The sequence below is a fragment of the Nilaparvata lugens genome, chromosome 4 (genome assembly GCF_014356525.2).
Source record: "Nilaparvata lugens isolate BPH chromosome 4, ASM1435652v1, whole genome shotgun sequence".
NCBI classification, from domain to species: domain Eukaryota; kingdom Metazoa; phylum Arthropoda; class Insecta; order Hemiptera; family Delphacidae; genus Nilaparvata; species Nilaparvata lugens.
In genome coordinates this window covers 21,484,663-21,491,085 of record NC_052507.1, presented here as the reverse complement: position 1 = coordinate 21,491,085, position 6,423 = coordinate 21,484,663, and positions in this window count along the sequence as shown.

The window sequence follows — 6,423 nt, the reverse complement described above, 5'->3', positions numbered from 1 at the left end:
CAATTTATCAGAATTTAAATTTGAAACAAGCTATTTCTTTCCATATCTACTGAACAGTGAATGTTGAAATACTTGATCAGGAAGATCGAAGATGTACATCCTTTTGATATAAATTGAATTAGAATTATAAATATGCTACTACATGTTTCTATAGCGTTTATCATGTATCGCACATTAAAATGTTTGTAAAAAGTTAGGTTTTAAAATTTGGTGTGTGGCTACCACAAGATAACGTCACTATAGTTGTGTATAGAACATATTATGTGAAATATTTTATTTAACCCTGTTCATAGCCCATTGCTTTTCAGATAGAGCTAGACAATACGAAGTGTGAATGCGTCAAAATGAAAAATATATAAAAAAATCAACTCAGAATATTCGAAGTTACCAAAATTAGCTTTATCACTCATTTCACATCACACTGCTGAACTGGAGGAGTGTGATGCTTATGGTTGGGTTGGTTGGGGATGTTGCCTTAGTTGCTGACATTCTTGGTTGGGTCGGACGTCACGGACATTCTTGGTTCCAAATCACGGATCCGGAAGGGTCGCTGCTCCGGCGAAACCTTGGCCATCACTTTGCAGTCCGATGTCCATACTGACAATAGCTCCTGTCCATCAAATTCCTAGCGGCGGTAGAGTAGCCCTTATTTCAGGTGTGAGGTGTTTATGGAAGTAGATTTAAGATTCAGGAAACGATTGTCTGAGTTCATGTGCTGTGAGTGTTCCCATTCTGCTTCCTTGCTTTCAGCCAGATTTTTTCGCAATTCGAGATGTGAAGTGAACTACAATGGACGGCGGTCTCGCGTCTCTTCCCCTGCTCTGTAGCCTGTGCGCCGCTCATATGCCTGAGTTGTAGGAATTAATTTGAAGGGTCCGAGCTATCTCACCCAATATTTCGAGAATATTCTCACTGTAAGTAACAGGCACACCGGATATCAGGATAAATGAATAATAAGAGTTTAACAACACAGCTACTAGCGAAAAGTTCTATTTGAAGGTTAAAATATCAGTACAGTAGTAGCCGGCCGGCCGGTTCAAGCTTCGCAGCCTAGGAGCTCAATAAGTTCACTTCCGAAGTTCCGATCGCATCGGCTGTCCGATCAGAAATGACAGTTCTCATGTATCCAAACCTATTCTGATATTCGTAAATATTATTCCAATGAATTAAACATTCCATAACAGTACTAAAACTACAAGTATACTGTACTTTATAAGTATATAGCTTTAACGACCAAAAATAATTAGCATTTTATCAGAATATCAGATTAGAGTAGAATAGAAATCTTTATTTGTCATAAGGGCCATGCCCTATACAAAGAGTTGCACACGAACATCAATAATAAATACATAAATTACAAAAATATCAAAAACAGAGCAGACTAGAAGTAAAAATTGAAATCACAGGAGCACAATTTGTAACATCAACACAATAAAGACTAGGTATAACAAACAGAATAAATGATCTAGGATGAATAGCATCATCAGGTAGCGATGCTACTTGTACACTAAAAAATGGCACATTGCAAATTCATCAATTATGGCACACCACAGCATATCCTCTTCTATTTAATGATTCAACAGTGAATAAATAGATATCTAATATTTTTTCCTTGAGAAATTTGAAAGTAAAACTATAATCTTATCTCTATCGTCCACAATATTATATACATAAATGTCGCAAAGTACCGTTCTCTTACATCCTGATATACTCCACAGCACAATAGAAAATGGCTCAAAGACTGATTCTGGGTGTTGCAAGATGGGCAGGCTTTATTGATGTCAAGTAAATATCTTCTACTCTACCAAAGTTGAGTATAGTTCCCAAGACAGTAGGAATTCTGAGCTGAGTCACGCATCACATTAATCGGAATCCTACACGACAACAATTCTGACATTTCTGAATATTCTGTTTATTCTCCAATACATGCCACAGCTCTGTGATGCGAACGCATGCTGGGTATCTTCATTCCTAATATGTGTCCTAGTAAAGTCCGCCCCAGTAACAGTACTCTTCTATAAAAGAACAATTGAGCCTTCTCTAATGCTTCTTCCATGCCCTGCGCCCAAATTTCAGCTCCGTAGAGCGTAGCTGGAATCACGATAGATTCGTATAACTTTGTCTCAGTTTCCCAAGTATCAGATTTGAGCTTTGATAAGGTATTCATAAGTGCAGCGGTCTCAACTTTAGATTTATTTAACGCTCTACTACACATATTTTTGAAACCACCTGATGACTGAAAAACTACTCCCAGATAAAATTATATTCCTTGCAAAAATCAATCTTCCCCCCTGACATGCAATACTCCCCATTTTACTAAGACGTCACTTGTGGAATGGCATTACTTTTGTCTTATGATAGTTCATCTTTAGCCCCAGTGATTCGCTAAATTCGAACAAACAACGAACTTTATTTCTAGTATCTGGAATACTGTCTGCAAAAATGACGATATCGTTTGCATATTGCAGCATTAAAATATCATGATCCCTTCCAAGACGCAGGCCACTCAATCCCCTCTGTCTAAAACACGATTCCATGTCCGATTTGTACAATGCAAATAAGAGTGAACTCAAAGAGTCCCCCTGCAAAACCCCCTTTGTCACCTGTATGGGTTGTGATTGCACTTTACAATGATCCTCTTCCTGAACCTCAATACTAAAGCAAGCTTTCGAATATAATTATTGTAAGACTCAAAATATTTCTACTCACACCTAAAGATCCCAGCTTATTCCATAGCCCTATATGAGGAACAGAGTCAAACGCGGACTCATAATCCACGTAAACGGCGAAAAACTTTTTGATTTTATTTATTAATACTTAGTCTCCCAAGTAACAGATTTGAGCTTTGATAAGGCTTTCATAAGTGCAGTGGTCTCTACTTCTAATAAGAGTGTTCATTACGAAAATGTTGTCTAAGCAGCTTCGATTTTTTCAGAACCCAGACTGGCTCTCTTCTGGTATGCCACAGAATTCAACACAATGAGTCAGTCTTCTACATAATAATTTAGTAAAAAAATTCAAAATGCTATTTATAATTGCAAAAGTTCTATAATTTTTTTGGATCCGATAAACTACCTTTTTTGTGCAATAGAAACATTTTCACAAACACCCATGACCCCAGTAACTGGTCTATCAAGGAAGGGGTGTCTAGTGTATGCGAATATCAGTTTGGGAAAATCTGGTACCTTAAATTTTTCCCGGAAAAATAAAACCCACTCTAACAAGCCAATTGAATTTGATACGCCTTTACGCCTGAAGGAACGGACTACACGCCAAAATTCATTAGTAATTAGTATTCTTTACGTTTCTGAAATTTTCTTAAATTTTTTCTGTATAGGAGTTTTTCGCCAGTACAATTGTTTTTTATAATTCAGTTTTTCCTTTAGGAAATCGTTTTAATTTACTGGATCAAAGTTATCTTTTTTAAAAGATCGATAAGTCTTTCGTAAATATTTTTCAATTGTTTGCATTGCCCATCATACCATGGCTTATCAGTTAAGTTATCCCTTCTCTTCACTCCCCTTACCATATTTAATCTCTTAGCTCCCTCAGTTATTGATTGTAAAAAGCAATTAGATAACTGTTCGACCGTACAATCGGCAGGAGAGAAAATTCTTTCCGACAAAAGAGATAAGAAAAGTATACTCTGCTTTAACACTATCTTCCCCACGAAAACACTTATTATCTTTAATCTCTCTCACACTGATTAACGGCACTGAGCTTCTTAACTGTATATTTGATAAAACAATAATAGGCAGATGATCTGACGTTAATACAAAATCAGAGATAAACATATCTGTTACCATTTCTAATCCTTCCACATTCGTCCATATCATGTCTACAAGGCTATTCCCGTTTGCGCCATGGAATGTAAACTTAGCTGGCAAATCAATGATAGACCTACCATTCAGAACACAGAGGCCGTTATTCTCCATTAATGAAACTAAGCTGTATGCATGCTTCGAAATAATGAGATCCAATGCAATGCGATCCGCTTTGAAAGAAGTTTGCTCGAACATGACCTCATCAAAGTCCTGATTTAAATTTCCTATCCTGACATAGAAATCCCCACCAAAAACTACAGGGAGAGAGAGAAACAAGTCCTCGTACTAGGAAAAACAATCTTGCAACATTAAGATGGTGCTCTCAATTGTTTGAGGCCTTAAATACACAAAAAGAATTATAAGCTCAACCTTATTAATAACAGTTTTGACAATCATAATGCCCGGTCTACACGACAACGATATTAGCGCAAACCTGCCAGGTTTGCGCTAAGTTTGCGTCGTGTAGACGTGAGATCGTTGTAAATTTCTGAGGTTTGAATGTTTGTGCTTTCTTCGATCAATCTCAGCCAGGTTTGCGTCAATTTTTCTAGGAAACGATTATGTCTCATCTATCCATCAAAACCTAAATCGCTTTAAAATGAAGATAGAGAATTCGCGATTTCAGATTCGGATTCAGCACCCTCAGATTAAAAATGTGCGAGGTCAATTCTCAAAAAATACTCAAAAACAAGGAAGATTCTTTAATAGATAATAATGATCTTATTTACTCTATAGTAATGTAATAGATATAGTTATTCACTCTTTACTTGTTAAGCAGTATTCTTGATTATTATTATTGAGGAGAAGGAGAAGAAGTGGGAGGAGGAGGAGGAGGAGGAGGAGGAGGAAGAGTAGGTGGAGAAGTAGATGGAGGAGGAGGTGAAGGAGGAGTAGGTGGAGGAGGAGGAGTAGGTGGAGGAGGAGGAAGAGGAGGAGGTGGATTAGTTGAGGAGGAGGAGGAAGAGGAGAAGGTGGGCGAGGAGGAGGAGGAGGAAGAGGAGGAGGAGAAGGAGAAGGTGGAGGAGGAAGATGAGGAGTTGGAGTAGTTGAGGAGGAGGAGGAATAGTTGGAGGAGGAGGAATAGTTGGAGGAGGAGGAGGAGTAGGTGGGTGAGGAGGAGGAGGCGAAGGAGAAGGTGGAGGAGGAAGAGGAGAAGGTGGAGGAGTTGAGGAGGAGGAGGAAGAGTAGGGTGAGGAGGAGGTGGAAGTGTAGGTGGTGGAGTTTGAGTTACTATTCATATCAAGTTTATAAACACTTCAAAGACTTCGTATAGAATTTATTTATGGTTTAGTTTATAATACAGGTTTGTGTTAAAGTTGGTGTCGTGTGAACAGAGGTTTGAGCAAACTTGGCTCATAGCCAGATTTGCGTAAACCTGACTTTGAGCCAAGTTTGCGCAAATATCGTTGTCGTGTAGACCCGGCATAACACTATCATTGGCTTCAATTAGAGTAGATTGAAATTTATTTTTAATAAACATTGCCATACCACCACTAGGCCTACCCCTATTATTTATTTTTTTTGCTGGTTGTGAACAGCATCCATAATCATTATAAAATAAATCTTTATTCTCTCATTTCTATAATTGGAAACGTTTTTCCTTGACGAAATGAAACATTCCTAAATAATTCGAAACTTTACACTATTTTCTCTATATTTGATTTTGTGTTCAATTTTCTAGTTTTTCAAAATTTAATTTAAACTATGACTACGATCACGCCTCGTTTCGGAAAGCCAATTTTCTGACTCCAGCTGTTTAAAGTCTAGAACTTAGCTAAATTCCGATCTCGGAAGCCGGCCCTTAAAATAGTAGAAAACTCAGCATTCATTTTAAAGTTATTGTCATGTTACTATTTCATTCAATTTCCAGTTTGTCTTGGTAGAAATATTTTTATGAACTTGGATCACAAACACTTTTCTTTCCATGATCATCAACTTATTCCAATGGAAAATTGTATTTTTCAGTAGGTCTCTCTACCTATGTTGAAAAACAACGGTTTGCAATAGATCTTGGAAAAACGATGCTGAAAGTTGTTAACTTTTAATCGAAGCAGCACCTGCCGTTGATTTTGGAACCCAATAATACTTCGAATTTAATTAATAAAGATTATGCAGCAGGATGTACCGATAGTAAATATCTTGTTTGTCAGCATAATAATGACGCAAAACCTGACCTTGATCTGAAAAATTTGTTCTCTTCTGCGGCAGCTCAATTAAAAAAAGTAATGCCGTAGCTAATTCAAACGCTTCGTTAATTCAACAGTTTCGCGGACTGTCGGACATACAAATTTACTGATATACAACATTGGCAGAGAAAATTCTCACTCAATAGATAGGGTACAAACTGTACCCTAGAACTAGGGTTCTAGTGTGTACAAGGAATTTGGCACTAGAAAGAGTTGTGCAACAGGCTTTTGAAAACTTTTTCCAGTGATTTTTTGAATAGTATCTTGATTAAGATAAGATAAACTAAGTCTACGATCAATTTATCAATACTTTAATAAAGGAAAGGTACTATAATGAAGGAAAGAACTGGCTTAGGCCTATACACTTACGGTTTTAACACAATAATGTAATAAATTATTCTTTATGTAGGTAC